Genomic DNA, 18,788 nt, shown 5'->3' with positions numbered 1-18,788 from the left:
TAGCAAATGCCCTTGTTATCAACAGCAGCCTTTTAAACTCACCTGAGCTAACAGGTATGTGCGCTGGTTACTCTGCTGCGCTTAAAATTTCTTTTTTGGTTTGCTACAATGCCTTTTCTGAAACGTTGTCTCCTTCTGCTGGAACACTGACTTCTTTCATTTAATGCCTGCAGACTATAAAAGAGAACCCAACCCAAAAAGTTTGGTTGATTAGTCTGTGGCATTCTGTTAAACTGTTGCTTATGGCGGTCTCTGTGAGCTTCTCAGCGACATTCAGCCAGCCAGGTATCCTGCCTGCAGTAGATGGAATGTGGCAATGGAACGCTGGCTGCGCGTGTCATAATAGGCTCTGAGCCTTTATATACCTGTGCACAGCAGCAGCCACCTTCAGTCTGCTGCTGGACAGCCAGCAGCAGCAGCAGCAGGAGAGGTATGTAATCAGGAGCCCTCCTGCTAAGGGTAGACAGCTGCTCGTTCCACCCCACCCCCCGCCTTAATTGGTTCTCCTCCCTTCCAACGGTGTTGAGGCGGGTGGGAACAGCAGGGGGTGAAGGTGCTGTGTTTAAAGAGGTGGAGTTATGCAGATCTAAAACGCGTGGATTGCAGCAGCAGCAAGCCGAAAAGTGCAGGCATGTAAGGGATCTAGAGGTTGACAACATGTCTTCTTAACGGGAGTCCAGGAGCTCATCTCCACAAATGGACTTTTCAGGATCCTTGGGTGGCTCCGTAGTTTGAAACCAATTCTGGTTATCGCTTCTCGGCCTTTTGGCTAAGATCAAGTGTAGTATCTGTTCTTATCAGTTTAATATCTGATACGTCCCCTATCTGGGGACCATATATTAAATGGATTTTTAGAACAGGGAGATGGAAAAAGAGCTTGCTCTGTCCACTCCACGCATTGACCTGGTATTGCAGTATCTCCAGGACCGGTGCACCCCTTCTTTAATGCAGTTTCTAAAATCAGAAAGAATTGAATTCAATGTTTTTTGTTCATTTTGCTTGTTTGTCGGATTTTGGGATGGACTCTTTGGCTTTGCTTTTCTTCTCCTCATTGGATTTTTCATGTTCAAAGTTGCAGAAGCCAGATTACAAGCTCATTTTGGTTCAACTTCAGCAACTGTGCATTGCATTGCCATGTAATGTGATGCAATGCTATCTTTCTAGCTCTCCCTTTTTACTTCCTTTTGGATAAACAGACATATTAGGCAAGCATTTTGGAGCTTTCACCTAAATAACTACAGGTGGTGAGATAAGCTGCACAATATAATTGACCTTTCAGTATATTGTTGCACACACACCATCTATTTAGCAAATGCCCTTGTTATCAACAGCAGCCTTTTAAACTCACCTGAGCTAACAGGTATGTGCGCTGGTTACTCTGCTGCGCTTAAAATTTCTTTTTTGGTTTGCTACAATGCCTTTTCTGAAACGTTGTCTCCTTCTGCTGGAACACTGACTTCTTTCATTTAATGCCTGCAGACTATAAAAGAGAACCCAACCCAAAAAGTTTGGTTGATTAGTCTGTGGCATTCTGTTAAACTGTTGCTTATGGCGGTCTCTGTGAGCTTCTCAGCGACATTCAGCCAGCCAGGTATCCTGCCTGCAGTAGATGGAATGTGGCAATGGAACGCTGGCTGCGCGTGTCATAATAGGCTCTGAGCCTTTATATACCTGTGCACAGCAGCAGCCACCTTCAGTCTGCTGCTGGACAGCCAGCAGCAGCAGCAGCAGGAGAGGTATGTAATCAGGAGCCCTCCTGCTAAGGGTAGACAGCTGCTCGTTCCACCCCACCCCCCGCCTTAATTGGTTCTCCTCCCTTCCAACGGTGTTGAGGCGGGTGGGAACAGCAGGGGGTGAAGGTGCTGTGTTTAAAGAGGTGGAGTTATGCAGATCTAAAACGCGTGGATTGCAGCAGCAGTAAGCCGAAAAGTGCAGGCATGTAAGGGATCTAGAGGTTGACAACATGTCTTCTTAACGGGAGTCCAGGAGCTCATCTCCACAAATGGACTTTTCAGGATCCTTGGGTGGCTCCGTAGTTTGAAACCAATTCTGGTTATCGCTTCTCGGCCTTTTGGCTAAGATCAAGTGTAGTATCTGTTCTTATCAGTTTAATATCTGATACGTCCCCTATCTGGGGACCATATATTAAATGGATTTTTAGAACAGGGAGATGGAAAAAGAGCTTGCTCTGTCCACTCCACGCATTGACCTGGTATTGCAGTGTCTCCAGGACCGGTGCACCCCTTCTTTAATGCAGTTTCTAAAATCAGAAAGAATTGAATTCAATGTTTTTTGTTCATTTTGCTTGTTTGTCGGATTTTGGGATGGACTCTTTGGCTTTGCTTTTCTTCTCCTCATTGGATTTTTCATGTTCAAAGTTGCAGAAGCCAGATTACAAGCTCATTTTGGTTCAACTTCAGCAACTGTGCATTGCATTGCCATGTAATGTGATGCAATGCTATCTTTCTAGCTCTCCCTTTTTACTTCCTTTTGGATAAACAGACATATTAGGCAAGCATTTTGGAGCTTTCACCTAAATAACTACAGGTGGTGAGATAAGCTGCACAATATAATTGACCTTTCAGTATATTGTTGCACACACACCATCTATTTAGCAAATGCCCTTGTTATCAACAGCAGCCTTTTAAACTCACCTGAGCTAACAGGTATGTGCGCTGGTTACTCTGCTGCGCTTAAAATTTCTTTTTTGGTTTGCTACAATGCCTTTTCTGAAACGTTGTCTCCTTCTGCTGGAACACTGACTTCTTTCATTTAATGCCTGCAGACTATAAAAGAGAACCCAACCCAAAAAGTTTGGTTGATTAGTCTGTGGCATTCTGTTAAACTGTTGCTTATGGCGGTCTCTGTGAGCTTCTCAGCGACATTCAGCCAGCCAGGTATCCTGCCTGCAGTAGATGGAATGTGGCAATGGAACGCTGGCTGCGCGTGTCATAATAGGCTCTGAGCCTTTATATACCTGTGCACAGCAGCAGCCACCTTCAGTCTGCTGCTGGACAGCCAGCAGCAGCAGCAGCAGGAGAGGTATGTAATCAGGAGCCCTCCTGCTAAGGGTAGACAGCTGCTCGTTCCACCCCACCCCCCGCCTTAATTGGTTCTCCTCCCTTCCAACGGTGTTGAGGCGGGTGGGAACAGCAGGGGGTGAAGGTGCTGTGTTTAAAGAGGTGGAGTTATGCAGATCTAAAACGCGTGGATTGCAGCAGCAGCAAGCCGAAAAGTGCAGGCATGTAAGGGATCTAGAGGTTGACAACATGTCTTCTTAACGGGAGTCCAGGAGCTCATCTCCACAAAAGGACTTTTCAGGATCCTTGGGTGGCTCCGTAGTTTGAAACCAATTCTGGTTATCGCTTCTCGGCCTTTTGGCTAAGATCAAGTGTAGTATCTGTTCTTATCAGTTTAATATCTGATACGTCCCCTATCTGGGGACCATATATTAAATGGATTTTTAGAACAGGGAGATGGAAAAAGAGCTTGCTCTGTCCACTCCACGCATTGACCTGGTATTGCAGTATCTCCAGGACCGGTGCACCCCTTCTTTAATGCAGTTTCTAAAATCAGAAAGAATTGAATTCAATGTTTTTTGTTCATTTTGCTTGTTTGTCGGATTTTGGGATGGACTCTTTGGCTTTGCTTTTCTTCTCCTCATTGGATTTTTCATGTTCAAAGTTGCAGAAGCCAGATTACAAGCTCATTTTGGTTCAACTTCAGCAACTGTGCATTGCATTGCCATGTAATGTGATGCAATGCTATCTTTCTAGCTCTCCCTTTTTACTTCCTTTTGGATAAACAGACATATTAGGCAAGCATTTTGGAGCTTTCACCTAAATAACTACAGGTGGTGAGATAAGCTGCACAATATAATTGACCTTTCAGTATATTGTTGCACACACACCATCTATTTAGCAAATGCCCTTGTTATCAACAGCAGCCTTTTAAACTCACCTGAGCTAACAGGTATGTGCGCTGGTTACTCTGCTGCGCTTAAAATTTCTTTTTTGGTTTGCTACAATGCCTTTTCTGAAACGTTGTCTCCTTCTGCTGGAACACTGACTTCTTTCATTTAATGCCTGCAGACTATAAAAGAGAACCCAACCCAAAAAGTTTGGTTGATTAGTCTGTGGCATTCTGTTAAACTGTTGCTTATGGCGGTCTCTGTGAGCTTCTCAGCGACATTCAGCCAGCCAGGTATCCTGCCTGCAGTAGATGGAATGTGGCAATGGAACGCTGGCTGCGCGTGTCATAATAGGCTCTGAGCCTTTATATACCTGTGCACAGCAGCAGCCACCTTCAGTCTGCTGCTGGACAGCCAGCAGCAGCAGCAGCAGGAGAGGTATGTAATCAGGAGCCCTCCTGCTAAGGGTAGACAGCTGCTCGTTCCACCCCACCCCCCGCCTTAATTGGTTCTCCTCCCTTCCAACGGTGTTGAGGCGGGTGGGAACAGCAGGGGGTGAAGGTGCTGTGTTTAAAGAGGTGGAGTTATGCAGATCTAAAACGCGTGGATTGCAGCAGCAGCAAGCCGAAAAGTGCAGGCATGTAAGGGATCTAGAGGTTGACAACATGTCTTCTTAACGGGAGTCCAGGAGCTCATCTCCACAAATGGACTTTTCAGGATCCTTGGGTGGCTCCGTAGTTTGAAACCAATTCTGGTTATCGCTTCTCGGCCTTTTGGCTAAGATCAAGTGTAGTATCTGTTCTTATCAGTTTAATATCTGATACGTCCCCTATCTGGGGACCATATATTAAATGGATTTTTAGAACAGGGAGATGGAAAAAGAGCTTGCTCTGTCCACTCCACGCATTGACCTGGTATTGCAGTATCTCCAGGACCGGTGCACCCCTTCTTTAATGCAGTTTCTAAAATCAGAAAGAATTGAATTCAATGTTTTTTGATCATTTTGCTTGTTTGTCGGATTTTGGGAAGGACTCTTTGGCTTTGCTTTTCTTCTCCTCATTGGATTTTTCATGTTCAAAGTTGCAGAAGCCAGATTACAAGCTCATTTTGGTTCAACTTCAGCAACTGTGCATTGCATTGCCATGTAATGTGATGCAATGCTATCTTTCTAGCTCTCCCTTTTTACTTCCTTTTGGATAAACAGACATATTAGGCAAGCATTTTGGAGCTTTCACCTAAATAACTACAGGTGGTGAGATAAGCTGCACAATATAATTGACCTTTCAGTATATTGTTGCACACACACCATCTATTTAGCAAATGCCCTTGTTATCAACAGCAGCCTTTTAAACTCACCTGAGCTAACAGGTATGTGCGCTGGTTACTCTGCTGCGCTTAAAATTTCTTTTTTGGTTTGCTACAATGCCTTTTCTGAAACGTTGTCTCCTTCTGCTGGAACACTGACTTCTTTCATTTAATGCCTGCAGACTATAAAAGAGAACCCAACCCAAAAAGTTTGGTTGATTAGTCTGTGGCATTCTGTTAAACTGTTGCTTATGGCGGTCTCTGTGAGCTTCTCAGCGACATTCAGCCAGCCAGGTATCCTGCCTGCAGTAGATGGAATGTGGCAATGGAACGCTGGCTGCGCGTGTCATAATAGGCTCTGAGCCTTTATATACCTGTGCACAGCAGCAGCCACCTTCAGTCTGCTGCTGGACAGCCAGCAGCAGCAGCAGCAGGAGAGGTATGTAATCAGGAGCCCTCCTGCTAAGGGTAGACAGCTGCTCGTTCCACCCCACCCCCCGCCTTAATTGGTTCTCCTCCCTTCCAACGGTGTTGAGGCGGGTGGGAACAGCAGGGGGTGAAGGTGCTGTGTTTAAAGAGGTGGAGTTATGCAGATCTAAAACGCGTGGATTGCAGCAGCAGCAAGCCGAAAAGTGCAGGCATGTAAGGGATCTAGAGGTTGACAACATGTCTTCTTAACGGGAGTCCAGGAGCTCATCTTCACAAATGGACTTTTCAGGATCCTTGGGTGGCTCCGTAGTTTGAAACCAATTCTGGTTATCGCTTCTCGGCCTTTTGGCTAAGATCAAGTGTAGTATCTGTTCTTATCAGTTTAATATCTGATACGTCCCCTATCTGGGGACCATATATTAAATGGATTTTTAGAACAGGGAGATGGAAAAAGAGCTTGCTCTGTCCACTCCACGCATTGACCTGGTATTGCAGTATCTCCAGGACCGGTGCACCCCTTCTTTAATGCAGTTTCTAAAATCAGAAAGAATTGAATTCAATGTTTTTTGTTCATTTTGCTTGTTTGTCGGATTTTGGGATGGACTCTTTGGCTTTGCTTTTCTTCTCCTCATTGGATTTTTCATGTTCAAAGTTGCAGAAGCCAGATTACAAGCTCATTTTGGTTCAACTTCAGCAACTGTGCATTGCATTGCCATGTAATGTGATGCAATGCTATCTTTCTAGCTCTCCCTTTTTACTTCCTTTTGGATAAACAGACATATTAGGCAAGCATTTTGGAGCTTTCACCTAAATAACTACAGGTGGTGAGATAAGCTGCACAATATAATTGACCTTTCAGTATATTGTTGCACACACACCATCTATTTAGCAAATGCCCTTGTTATCAACAGCAGCCTTTTAAACTCACCTGAGCTAACAGGTATGTGCGCTGGTTACTCTGCTGCGCTTAAAATTTCTTTTTTGGTTTGCTACAATGCCTTTTCTGAAACGTTGTCTCCTTCTGCTGGAACACTGACTTCTTTCATTTAATGCCTGCAGACTATAAAAGAGAACCCAACCCAAAAAGTTTGGTTGATTAGTCTGTGGCATTCTGTTAAACTGTTGCTTATGGCGGTCTCTGTGAGCTTCTCAGCGACATTCAGCCAGCCAGGTATCCTGCCTGCAGTAGATGGAATGTGGCAATGGAACGCTGGCTGCGCGTGTCATAATAGGCTCTGAGCCTTTATATACCTGTGCACAGCAGCAGCCACCTTCAGTCTGCTGCTGGACAGCCAGCAGCAGCAGCAGCAGGAGAGGTATGTAATCAGGAGCCCTCCTGCTAAGGGTAGACAGCTGCTCGTTCCACCCCACCCCCCGCCTTAATTGGTTCTCCTCCCTTCCAACGGTGTTGAGGCGGGTGGGAACAGCAGGGGGTGAAGGTGCTGTGTTTAAAGAGGTGGAGTTATGCAGATCTAAAACGCGTGGATTGCAGCAGCAGCAAGCCGAAAAGTGCAGGCATGTAAGGGATCTAGAGGTTGACAACATGTCTTCTTAACGGGAGTCCAGGAGCTCATCTCCACAAATGGACTTTTCAGGATCCTTGGGTGGCTCCGTAGTTTGAAACCAATTCTGGTTATCGCTTCTCGGCCTTTTGGCTAAGATCAAGTGTAGTATCTGTTCTTATCAGTTTAATATCTGATACGTCCCCTATCTGGGGACCATATATTAAATGGATTTTTAGAACAGGGAGATGGAAAAAGAGCTTGCTCGGTCCACTCCACGCATTGACCTGGTATTGCAGTATCTCCAGGACCGGTGCACCCCTTCTTTAATGCAGTTTCTAAAATCAGAAAGAATTGAATTCAATGTTTTTTGTTCATTTTGCTTGTTTGTCGGATTTTGGGATGGACTCTTTGGCTTTGCTTTTCTTCTCCTCATTGGATTTTTCATGTTCAAAGTTGCAGAAGCCAGATTACAAGCTCATTTTGGTTCAACTTCAGCAACTGTGCATTGCATTGCCATGTAATGTGATGCAATGCTATCTTTCTAGCTCTCCCTTTTTACTTCCTTTTGGATAAACAGACATATTAGGCAAGCATTTTGGAGCTTTCACCTAAATAACTACAGGTGGTGAGATAAGCTGCACAATATAATTGACCTTTCAGTATATTGTTGCACACACACCATCTATTTAGCAAATGCCCTTGTTATCAACAGCAGCCTTTTAAACTCACCTGAGCTAACAGGTATGTGCGCTGGTTACTCTGCTGCGCTTAAAATTTCTTTTTTGGTTTGCTACAATGCCTTTTCTGAAACGTTGTCTCCTTCTGCTGGAACACTGACTTCTTTCATTTAATGCCTGCAGACTATAAAAGAGAACCCAACCCAAAAAGTTTGGTTGATTAGTCTGTGGCATTCTGTTAAACTGTTGCTTATGGCGGTCTCTGTGAGCTTCTCAGCGACATTCAGCCAGCCAGGTATCCTGCCTGCAGTAGATGGAATGTGGCAATGGAACGCTGGCTGCGCGTGTCATAATAGGCTCTGAGCCTTTATATACCTGTGCACAGCAGCAGCCACCTTCAGTCTGCTGCTGGACAGCCAGCAGCAGCAGCAGGAGAGGTATGTAATCAGGAGCCCTCCTGCTAAGGGTAGACAGCTGCTCGTTCCACCCCACCCCCCGCCTTAATTGGTTCTCCTCCCTTCCAACGGTGTTGAGGCGGGTGGGAACAGCAGGGGGTGAAGGTGCTGTGTTTAAAGAGGTGGAGTTATGCAGATCTAAAACGCGTGGATTGCAGCAGCAGCAAGCCGAAAAGTGCAGGCATGTAAGGGATCTAGAGGTTGACAACATGTCTTCTTAACGGGAGTCCAGGAGCTCATCTTCACAAATGGACTTTTCAGGATCCTTGGGTGGCTCCGTAGTTTGAAACCAATTCTGGTTATCGCTTCTCGGCCTTTTGGCTAAGATCAAGTGTAGTATCTGTTCTTATCAGTTTAATATCTGATACGTCCCCTATCTGGGGACCATATATTAAATGGATTTTTAGAACAGGGAGATGGAAAAAGAGCTTGCTCTGTCCACTCCACGCATTGACCTGGTATTGCAGTATCTCCAGGACCGGTGCACCCCTTCTTTAATGCAGTTTCTAAAATCAGAAAGAATTGAATTCAATGTTTTTTGTTCATTTTGCTTGTTTGTCGGATTTTGGGATGGACTCTTTGGCTTTGCTTTTCTTCTCCTCATTGGATTTTTCATGTTCAAAGTTGCAGAAGCCAGATTACAAGCTCATTTTGGTTCAACTTCAGCAACTGTGCATTGCATTGCCATGTAATGTGATGCAATGCTATCTTTCTAGCTCTCCCTTTTTACTTCCTTTTGGATAAACAGACATATTAGGCAAGCATTTTGGAGCTTTCACCTAAATAACTACAGGTGGTGAGATAAGCTGCACAATATAATTGACCTTTCAGTATATTGTTGCACACACACCATCTATTTAGCAAATGCCCTTGTTATCAACAGCAGCCTTTTAAACTCACCTGAGCTAACAGGTATGTGCGCTGGTTACTCTGCTGCGCTTAAAATTTCTTTTTTGGTTTGCTACAATGCCTTTTCTGAAACGTTGTCTCCTTCTGCTGGAACACTGACTTCTTTCATTTAATGCCTGCAGACTATAAAAGAGAACCCAACCCAAAAAGTTTGGTTGATTAGTCTGTGGCATTCTGTTAAACTGTTGCTTATGGCGGTCTCTGTGAGCTTCTCAGCGACATTCAGCCAGCCAGGTATCCTGCCTGCAGTAGATGGAATGTGGCAATGGAACGCTGGCTGCGCGTGTCATAATAGGCTCTGAGCCTTTATATACCTGTGCACAGCAGCAGCCACCTTCAGTCTGCTGCTGGACAGCCAGCAGCAGCAGCAGCAGGAGAGGTATGTAATCAGGAGCCCTCCTGCTAAGGGTAGACAGCTGCTCGTTCCACCCCACCCCCCGCCTTAATTGGTTCTCCTCCCTTCCAACGGTGTTGAGGCGGGTGGGAACAGCAGGGGGTGAAGGTGCTGTGTTTAAAGAGGTGGAGTTATGCAGATCTAAAACGCGTGGATTGCAGCAGCAGCAAGCCGAAAAGTGCAGGCATGTAAGGGATCTAGAGGTTGACAACATGTCTTCTTAACGGGAGTCCAGGAGCTCATCTCCACAAATGGACTTTTCAGGATCCTTGGGTGGCTCCGTAGTTTGAAACCAATTCTGGTTATCGCTTCTCGGCCTTTTGGCTAAGATCAAGTGTAGTATCTGTTCTTATCAGTTTAATATCTGATACGTCCCCTATCTGGGGACCATATATTAAATGGATTTTTAGAACAGGGAGATGGAAAAAGAGCTTGCTCTGTCCACTCCACGCATTGACCTGGTATTGCAGTATCTCCAGGACCGGTGCACCCCTTCTTTAATGCAGTTTCTAAAATCAGAAAGAATTGAATTCAATGTTTTTTGTTCATTTTGCTTGTTTGTCGGATTTTGGGATGGACTCTTTGGCTTTGCTTTTCTTCTCCTCATTGGATTTTTCATGTTCAAAGTTGCAGAAGCCAGATTACAAGCTCATTTTGGTTCAACTTCAGCAACTGTGCATTGCATTGCCATGTAATGTGATGCAATGCTATCTTTCTAGCTCTCCCTTTTTACTTCCTTTTGGATAAACAGACATATTAGGCAAGCATTTTGGAGCTTTCACCTAAATAACTACAGGTGGTGAGATAAGCTGCACAATATAATTGACCTTTCAGTATATTGTTGCACACACACCATCTATTTAGCAAATGCCCTTGTTATCAACAGCAGCCTTTTAAACTCACCTGAGCTAACAGGTATGTGCGCTGGTTACTCTGCTGCGCTTAAAATTTCTTTTTTGGTTTGCTACAATGCCTTTTCTGAAACGTTGTCTCCTTCTGCTGGAACACTGACTTCTTTCATTTAATGCCTGCAGACTATAAAAGAGAACCCAACCCAAAAAGTTTGGTTGATTAGTCTGTGGCATTCTGTTAAACTGTTGCTTATGGCGGTCTCTGTGAGCTTCTCAGCGACATTCAGCCAGCCAGGTATCCTGCCTGCAGTAGATGGAATGTGGCAATGGAACGCTGGCTGCGCGTGTCATAATAGGCTCTGAGCCTTTATATACCTGTGCACAGCAGCAGCCACCTTCAGTCTGCTGCTGGACAGCCAGCAGCAGCAGCAGCAGGAGAGGTATGTAATCAGGAGCCCTCCTGCTAAGGGTAGACAGCTGCTCGTTCCACCCCACCCCCCGCCTTAATTGGTTCTCCTCCCTTCCAACGGTGTTGAGGCGGGTGGGAACAGCAGGGGGTGAAGGTGCTGTGTTTAAAGAGGTGGAGTTATGCAGATCTAAAACGCGTGGATTGCAGCAGCAGCAAGCCGAAAAGTGCAGGCATGTAAGGGATCTAGAGGTTGACAACATGTCTTCTTAACGGGAGTCCAGGAGCTCATCTCCACAAATGGACTTTTCAGGATCCTTGGGTGGCTCCGTAGTTTGAAACCAATTCTGGTTATCGCTTCTCGGCCTTTTGGCTAAGATCAAGTGTAGTATCTGTTCTTATCAGTTTAATATCTGATACGTCCCCTATCTGGGGACCATATATTAAATGGATTTTTAGAACAGGGAGATGGAAAAAGAGCTTGCTCTGTCCACTCCACGCATTGACCTGGTATTGCAGTATCTCCAGGACCGGTGCACCCCTTCTTTAATGCAGTTTCTAAAATCAGAAAGAATTGAATTCAATGTTTTTTGTTCATTTTGCTTGTTTGTCGGATTTTGGGATGGACTCTTTGGCTTTGCTTTTCTTCTCCTCATTGGATTTTTCATGTTCAAAGTTGCAGAAGCCAGATTACAAGCTCATTTTGGTTCAACTTCAGCAACTGTGCATTGCATTGCCATGTAATGTGATGCAATGCTATCATTCTAGCTCTCCCTTTTTACTTCCTTTTGGATAAACAGACATATTAGGCAAGCATTTTGGAGCTTTCACCTAAATAACTACAGGTGGTGAGATAAGCTGCACAATATAATTGACCTTTCAGTATATTGCTGCACACACACCATCTATTTAGCAAATGCCCTTGTTATCAACAGCAGCCTTTTAAACTCACCTGAGCTAACAGGTATGTGCGCTGGTTACTCTGCTGCGCTTAAAATTTCTTTTTTGGTTTGCTACAATGCCTTTTCTGAAACGTTGTCTCCTTCTGCTGGAACACTGACTTCTTTCATTTAATGCCTGCAGACTATAAAAGAGAACCCAACCCAAAAAGTTTGGTTGATTAGTCTGTGGCATTCTGTTAAACTGTTGCTTATGGCGGTCTCTGTGAGCTTCTCAGCGACATTCAGCCAGCCAGGTATCCTGCCTGCAGTAGATGGAATGTGGCAATGGAACGCTGGCTGCGCGTGTCATAATAGGCTCTGAGCCTTTATATACCTGTGCACAGCAGCAGCCACCTTCAGTCTGCTGCTGGACAGCCAGCAGCAGCAGCAGCAGGAGAGGTATGTAATCAGGAGCCCTCCTGCTAAGGGTAGACAGCTGCTCGTTCCACCCCACCCCCCGCCTTAATTGGTTCTCCTCCCTTCCAACGGTGTTGAGGCGGGTGGGAACAGCAGGGGGTGAAGGTGCTGTGTTTAAAGAGGAGGAGTTATGCAGATCTAAAACGCGTGGATTGCAGCAGCAGCAAGCCGAAAAGTGCAGGCATGTAAGGGATCTAGAGGTTGACAACATGTCTTCTTAACGGGAGTCCAGGAGCTCATCTCCACAAATGGACTTTTCAGGATCCTTGGGTGGCTCCGTAGTTTGAAACCAATTCTGGTTATCGCTTCTCGGCCTTTTGGCTAAGATCAAGTGTAGTATCTGTTCTTATCAGTTTAATATCTGATACGTCCCCTATGTGGGCACCATATATTAAATGGATTTTTAGAACAGGGAGATGGAAAAAGAGCTTGCTCTGTCCACTCCACGCATTGACCTGGTATTGCAGTATCTCCAGGACCGGTGCACCCCTTCTTTAATGCAGTTTCTAAAATCAGAAAGAATTGAATTCAATGTTTTTTGTTCATTTTGCTTGTTTGTCGGATTTTGGGATGGACTCTTTGGCTTTGCTTTTCTTCTCCTCATTGGATTTTTCATGTTCAAAGTTGCAGAAGCCAGATTACAAGCTCATTTTGGTTCAACTTCAGCAACTGTGCATTGCATTGCCATGTAATGTGATGCAATGCTATCTTTCTAGCTCTCCCTTTTTACTTCCTTTTGGATAAACAGACATATTAGGCAAGCATTTTGGAGCTTTCACCTAAATAACTACAGGTGGTGAGATAAGCTGCACAATATAATTGACCTTTCAGTATATTGTTGCACACACACCATCTATTTAGCAAATGCCCTTGTTATCAACAGCAGCCTTTTAAACTCACCTGAGCTAACAGGTATGTGCGCTGGTTACTCTGCTGCGCTTAAAATTTCTTTTTTGGTTTGCTACAATGCCTTTTCTGAAACGTTGTCTCCTTCTGCTGGAACACTGACTTCTTTCATTTAATGCCTGCAGACTATAAAAGAGAACCCAACCCAAAAAGTTTGGTTGATTAGTCTGTGGCATTCTGTTAAACTGTTGCTTATGGCGGTCTCTGTGAGCTTCTCAGCGACATTCAGCCAGCCAGGTATCCTGCCTGCAGTAGATGGAATGTGGCAATGGAACGCTGGCTGCGCGTGTCATAATAGGCTCTGAGCCTTTATATACCTGTGCACAGCAGCAGCCACCTTCAGTCTGCTGCTGGACAGCCAGCAGCAGCAGCAGCAGGAGAGGTATGTAATCAGGAGCCCTCCTGCTAAGGGTAGACAGCTGCTCGTTCCACCCCACCCCCCGCCTTAATTGGTTCTCCTCCCTTCCAACGGTGTTGAGGCGGGTGGGAACAGCAGGGGGTGAAGGTGCTGTGTTTAAAGAGGTGGAGTTATGCAGATCTAAAACGCGTGGATTGCAGCAGCAGTAAGCCGAAAAGTGCAGGCATGTAAGGGATCTAGAGGTTGACAACATGTCTTCTTAACGGGAGTCCAGGAGCTCATCTCCACAAATGGACTTTTCAGGATCCTTGGGTGGCTCCGTAGTTTGAAACCAATTCTGGTTATCGCTTCTCGGCCTTTTGGCTAAGATCAAGTGTAGTATCTGTTCTTATCAGTTTAATATCTGATACGTCCCCTATCTGGGGACCATATATTAAATGGATTTTTAGAACAGGGAGATGGAAAAAGAGCTTGCTCTGTCCACTCCACGCATTGACCTGGTATTGCAGTATCTCCAGGACCGGTGCACCCCTTCTTTAATGCAGTTTCTAAAATCAGAAAGAATTGAATTCAATGTTTTTTGTTCATTTTGCTTGTTTGTCGGATTTTGGGATGGACTCTTTGGCTTTGCTTTTCTTCTCCTCATTGGATTTTTCATGTTCAAAGTTGCAGAAGCCAGATTACAAGCTCATTTTGGTTCAACTTCAGCAACTGTGCATTGCATTGCCATGTAATGTGATGCAATGCTATCTTTCTAGCTCTCCCTTTTTACTTCCTTTTGGATAAACAGACATATTAGGCAAGCATTTTGGAGCTTTCACCTAAATAACTACAGGTGGTGAGATAAGCTGCACAATATAATTGACCTTTCAGTATATTGTTGCACACACACCATCTATTTAGCAAATGCCCTTGTTATCAACAGCAGCCTTTTAAACTCACCTGAGCTAACAGGTATGTGAGCTGGTTACTCTGCTGCGCTTAAAATTTCTTTTTTGGTTTGCTACAATGCCTTTTCTGAAACGTTGTCTCCTTCTGCTGGAACACTGACTTCTTTCATTTAATGCCTGCAGACTATAAAAGAGAACCCAACCCAAAAAGTTTGGTTGATTAGTCTGTGGCATTCTGTTAAACTGTTGCTTATGGCGGTCTCTGTGAGCTTCTCAGCGACATTCAGCCAGCCAGGTATCCTGCCTGCAGTAGATGGAATGTGGCAATGGAACGCTGGCTGCGCGTGTCATAATAGGCTCTGAGCCTTTATATACCTGTGCACAGCAGCAGCCACCTTCAGTCTGCTGCTGGACAGCCAGCAGCAGCAGCAGCAGGAGAGGTATGTAATCAGGAGCCCTCCTGCTAAGGGTAGACAGCTGCTCGTTCCACCCCACCCCCCGCCTTAATTGGTTCTCCTCCCTTCCAACGGTGTTGAGGCGGGTGGGAACAGCAGGGGGTGAAGGTGCTGTGTTTAAAGAGGAGGAGTTATGCAGATCTAAAACGCGTGGATTGCAGCAGCAGCAAGCCGAAAAGTGCAGGCATGTAAGGGATCTAGAGGTTGACAACATGTCTTCTTAACGGGAGTCCAGGAGCTCATCTCCACAAATGGACTTTTCAGGATCCTTGGGTGGCTCCGTAGTTTGAAACCAATTCTGGTTATCGCTTCTCGGCCTTTTGGCTAAGATCAAGTGTAGTATCTGTTCTTATCAGTTTAATATCTGATACGTCCCCTATGTGGGCACCATATATTAAATGGATTTTTAGAACAGGGAGATGGAAAAAGAGCTTGCTCTGTCCACTCCACGCATTGACCTGGTATTGCAGTATCTCCAGGACCGGTGCACCCCTTCTTTAATGCAGTTTCTAAAATCAGAAAGAATTGAATTCAATGTTTTTTGTTCATTTTGCTTGTTTGTCGGATTTTGGGATGGACTCTTTGGCTTTGCTTTTCTTCTCCTCATTGGATTTTTCATGTTCAAAGTTGCAGAAGCCAGATTACAAGCTCATTTTGGTTCAACTTCAGCAACTGTGCATTGCATTGCCATGTAATGTGATGCAATGCTATCTTTCTAGCTCTCCCTTTTTACTTCCTTTTGGATAAACAGACATATTAGGCAAGCATTTTGGAGCTTTCACCTAAATAACTACAGGTGGTGAGATAAGCTGCACAATATAATTGACCTTTCAGTATATTGTTGCACACACACCATCTATTTAGCAAATGCCCTTGTTATCAACAGCAGCCTTTTAAACTCACCTGAGCTAACAGGTATGTGCGCTGGTTACTCTGCTGCGCTTAAAATTTCTTTTTTGGTTTGCTACAATGCCTTTTCTGAAACGTTGTCTCCTTCTGCTGGAACACTGACTTCTTTCATTTAATGCCTGCAGACTATAAAAGAGAACCCAACCCAAAAAGTTTGGTTGATTAGTCTGTGGCATTCTGTTAAACTGTTGCTTATGGCGGTCTCTGTGAGCTTCTCAGCGACATTCAGCCAGCCAGGTATCCTGCCTGCAGTAGATGGAATGTGGCAATGGAACGCTGGCTGCGCGTGTCATAATAGGCTCTGAGCCTTTATATACCTGTGCACAGCAGCAGCCACCTTCAGTCTGCTGCTGGACAGCCAGCAGCAGCAGCAGCAGGAGAGGTATGTAATCAGGAGCCCTCCTGCTAAGGGTAGACAGCTGCTCGTTCCACCCCACCCCCCGCCTTAATTGGTTCTCCTCCCTTCCAACGGTGTTGAGGCGGGTGGGAACAGCAGGGGGTGAAGGTGCTGTGTTTAAAGAGGTGGAGTTATGCAGATCTAAAACGCGTGGATTGCAGCAGCAGTAAGCCGAAAAGTGCAGGCATGTAAGGGATCTAGAGGTTGACAACATGTCTTCTTAACGGGAGTCCAGGAGCTCATCTCCACAAATGGACTTTTCAGGATCCTTGGGTGGCTCCGTAGTTTGAAACCAATTCTGGTTATCGCTTCTCGGCCTTTTGGCTAAGATCAAGTGTAGTATCTGTTCTTATCAGTTTAATATCTGATACGTCCCCTATCTGGGGACCATATATTAAATGGATTTTTAGAACAGGGAGATGGAAAAAGAGCTTGCTCTGTCCACTCCACGCATTGACCTGGTATTGCAGTATCTCCAGGACCGGTGCACCCCTTCTTTAATGCAGTTTCTAAAATCAGAAAGAATTGAATTCAATGTTTTTTGTTCATTTTGCTTGTTTGTCGGATTTTGGGATGGACTCTTTGGCTTTGCTTTTCTTCTCCTCATTGGATTTTTCATGTTCAAAGTTGCAGAAGCCAGATTACAAGCTCATTTTGGTTCAACTTCAGCAACTGTGCATTGCATTGCCATGTAATGTGATGCAATGCTATCTTTCTAGCTCTCCCTTTTTACTTCCTTTTGGATAAACAGACATATTAGGCAAGCATTTTGGAGCTTTCACCTAAATAACTACAGGTGGTGAGATAAGCTGCACAATATAATTGACCTTTCAGTATATTGTTGCACACACACCATCTATTTAGCAAATGCCCTTGTTATCAACAGCAGCCTTTTAAACTCACCTGAGCTAACAGGTATGTGAGCTGGTTACTCTGCTGCGCTTAAAATTTCTTTTTTGGTTTGCTACAATGCCTTTTCTGAAACGTTGTCTCCTTCTGCTGGAACACTGACTTCTTTCATTTAATGCCTGCAGACTATAAAAGAGAACCCAACCCAAAAAGTTTGGTTGATTAGTCTGTGGCATTCTGTTAAACTGTTGCTTATGGCGGTCTCTGTGAGCTTCTCAGCGACATTCAGCCAGCCAGGTATCCTGCCTGCAGTAGATGGAATGTGGCAATGGAACGCTGGCTGCGCGTGTCATAATAGGCTCTGAGCCTTTATATACCTGTGCACAGCAGCAGCCACCTTCAGTCTGCTGCTGGACAGCCAGCAGCAGCAGCAGCAGGAGAGGTATGTAATCAGGAGCCCTCCTGCTAAGGGTAGACAGCTGCTCGTTCCACCCCACCCCCCGCCTTAATTGGTTCTCCTCCCTTCCAACGGTGTTGAGGCGGGTGGGAACAGCAGGGGGTGAAGGTGCTGTGTTTAAAGAGGTGGAGTTATGCAGATCTAAAACGCGTGGATTGCAGCAGCAGCAAGCCGAAAAGTGCAGGCATGTAAGGGATCTAGAGGTTGACAACATGTCTTCTTAACGGGAGTCCAGGAGCTCATCTCCACAAATGGACTTTTCAGGATCCTTGGGTGGCTCCGTAGTTTGAAACCAATTCTGGTTATCGCTTCTCGGCCTTTTGGCTAAGATCAAGTGTAGTATCTGTTCTTATCAGTTTAATATCTGATACGTCCCCTATCTGTGGACCATATATTAAATGGATTTTTAGAACAGGGAGATGGAAAAAGAGCTTGCTCTGTCCACTCCACGCATTGACCTGGTATTGCAGTATCTCCAGGACCGGTGCACCCCTTCTTTAATGCAGTTTCTAAAATCAGAAAGAATTGAATTCAATGTTTTTTGTTCATTTTGCTTGTTTGTCGGATTTTGGGATGGACTCTTTGGCTTTGCTTTTCTTCTCCTCATTGGATTTTTCATGTTCAAAGTTGCAGAAGCCAGATTACAAGCTCATTTTGGTTCAACTTCAGCAACTGTGCATTGCATTGCCATGTAATGTGATGCAATGCTATCTTTCTAGCTCTCCCTTTTTACTTCCTTTTGGATAAACAGACATATTAGGCAAGCATTTTGGAGCTTTCACCTAAATAACTACAGGTGGTGAGATAAGCTGCACAATATAATTGACCTTTCAGTATATTGTTGCACACACACCATCTATTTAGCAAATGCCCTTGTTATCAACAGCAGCCTTTTAAACTCACCTGAGCTAACAGGTATGTGCGCTGGTTACTCTGCTGCGCTTAAAATTTCTTTTTTGGTTTGCTACAATGCCTTTTCTGAAACGTTGTCTCCTTCTGCTGGAACACTGACTTCTTTCATTTAATGCCTGCAGACTATAAAAGAGAACCCAACCCAAAAAGTTTGGTTGATTAGTCTGTGGCATTCTGTTAAACTGTTGCTTATGGCGGTCTCTGTGAGCTTCTCAGCGACATTCAGCCAGCCAGGTATCCTGCCTGCAGTAGATGGAATGTGGCAATGGAACGCTGGCTGCGCGTGTCATAATAGGCTCTGAGCCTTTATATACCTGTGCACAGCAGCAGCCACCTTCAGTCTGCTGCTGGACAGCCAGCAGCAGCAGCAGCAGGAGAGGTATGTAATCAGGAGCCCTCCTGCTAAGGGTAGACAGCTGCTCGTTCCACCCCACCCCCCGCCTTAATTGGTTCTCC

The 18,788-nt window shown here is 45.0% G+C and overlaps 14 non-coding genes across 14 annotated transcripts; all 14 read left to right on the top strand.

The window, feature by feature from the left end:
* Positions 1-749: 749 nt before the first annotated feature.
* On the top strand, positions 750-940 carry LOC141274879 (U2 spliceosomal RNA). The gene has a single exon (XR_012323141.1). It is a non-coding gene; the product is annotated as a U2 spliceosomal RNA (small nuclear RNA).
* Positions 941-2,055: 1,115 nt separating this feature from the next.
* LOC141149553 (U2 spliceosomal RNA) lies at positions 2,056-2,246 on the top strand. Its single transcript, XR_012245845.1, has one exon. It is a non-coding gene; the product is annotated as a U2 spliceosomal RNA (small nuclear RNA).
* Positions 2,247-3,361: 1,115 nt separating this feature from the next.
* LOC141274878 (U2 spliceosomal RNA) lies at positions 3,362-3,552 on the top strand. The gene has a single exon (XR_012323140.1). It is a non-coding gene; the product is annotated as a U2 spliceosomal RNA (small nuclear RNA).
* Positions 3,553-4,667: 1,115 nt separating this feature from the next.
* LOC141274877 (U2 spliceosomal RNA) lies at positions 4,668-4,858 on the top strand. Its single transcript, XR_012323139.1, has one exon. It is a non-coding gene; the product is annotated as a U2 spliceosomal RNA (small nuclear RNA).
* Positions 4,859-5,973: 1,115 nt separating this feature from the next.
* Positions 5,974-6,164, top strand: LOC141274876 (U2 spliceosomal RNA). The gene has a single exon (XR_012323138.1). It is a non-coding gene; the product is annotated as a U2 spliceosomal RNA (small nuclear RNA).
* Positions 6,165-7,279: 1,115 nt separating this feature from the next.
* Positions 7,280-7,470, top strand: LOC141149705 (U2 spliceosomal RNA). Its single transcript, XR_012245994.1, has one exon. It is a non-coding gene; the product is annotated as a U2 spliceosomal RNA (small nuclear RNA).
* Positions 7,471-8,582: 1,112 nt separating this feature from the next.
* On the top strand, positions 8,583-8,773 carry LOC141274875 (U2 spliceosomal RNA). Its single transcript, XR_012323137.1, has one exon. It is a non-coding gene; the product is annotated as a U2 spliceosomal RNA (small nuclear RNA).
* Positions 8,774-9,888: 1,115 nt separating this feature from the next.
* Positions 9,889-10,079, top strand: LOC141274874 (U2 spliceosomal RNA). Its single transcript, XR_012323136.1, has one exon. It is a non-coding gene; the product is annotated as a U2 spliceosomal RNA (small nuclear RNA).
* Positions 10,080-11,194: 1,115 nt separating this feature from the next.
* Positions 11,195-11,385, top strand: LOC141274873 (U2 spliceosomal RNA). The gene has a single exon (XR_012323135.1). It is a non-coding gene; the product is annotated as a U2 spliceosomal RNA (small nuclear RNA).
* Positions 11,386-12,500: 1,115 nt separating this feature from the next.
* On the top strand, positions 12,501-12,691 carry LOC141150032 (U2 spliceosomal RNA). The gene has a single exon (XR_012246305.1). It is a non-coding gene; the product is annotated as a U2 spliceosomal RNA (small nuclear RNA).
* A 1,115-nt stretch (positions 12,692-13,806) lies between these two features.
* On the top strand, positions 13,807-13,997 carry LOC141274872 (U2 spliceosomal RNA). Its single transcript, XR_012323134.1, has one exon. It is a non-coding gene; the product is annotated as a U2 spliceosomal RNA (small nuclear RNA).
* Positions 13,998-15,112: 1,115 nt separating this feature from the next.
* On the top strand, positions 15,113-15,303 carry LOC141150031 (U2 spliceosomal RNA). Its single transcript, XR_012246304.1, has one exon. It is a non-coding gene; the product is annotated as a U2 spliceosomal RNA (small nuclear RNA).
* Positions 15,304-16,418: 1,115 nt separating this feature from the next.
* Positions 16,419-16,609, top strand: LOC141274870 (U2 spliceosomal RNA). The gene has a single exon (XR_012323132.1). It is a non-coding gene; the product is annotated as a U2 spliceosomal RNA (small nuclear RNA).
* A 1,115-nt stretch (positions 16,610-17,724) lies between these two features.
* Positions 17,725-17,915, top strand: LOC141149923 (U2 spliceosomal RNA). The gene has a single exon (XR_012246201.1). It is a non-coding gene; the product is annotated as a U2 spliceosomal RNA (small nuclear RNA).
* Positions 17,916-18,788: the final 873 nt, after the last annotated feature.

The sequence above is a fragment of the Phyllobates terribilis genome, unplaced genomic scaffold (assembly GCF_046119375.1).
Source record: "Phyllobates terribilis strain yellow unplaced genomic scaffold, ASM4611937v1 Scaffold_5__5_contigs__length_657084704, whole genome shotgun sequence".
NCBI lineage: Eukaryota > Metazoa > Chordata > Amphibia > Anura > Dendrobatidae > Phyllobates > Phyllobates terribilis.
Note: the sequence above shows the minus strand (reverse complement) of the source record. Positions and strands in the feature narration are given on the sequence as shown.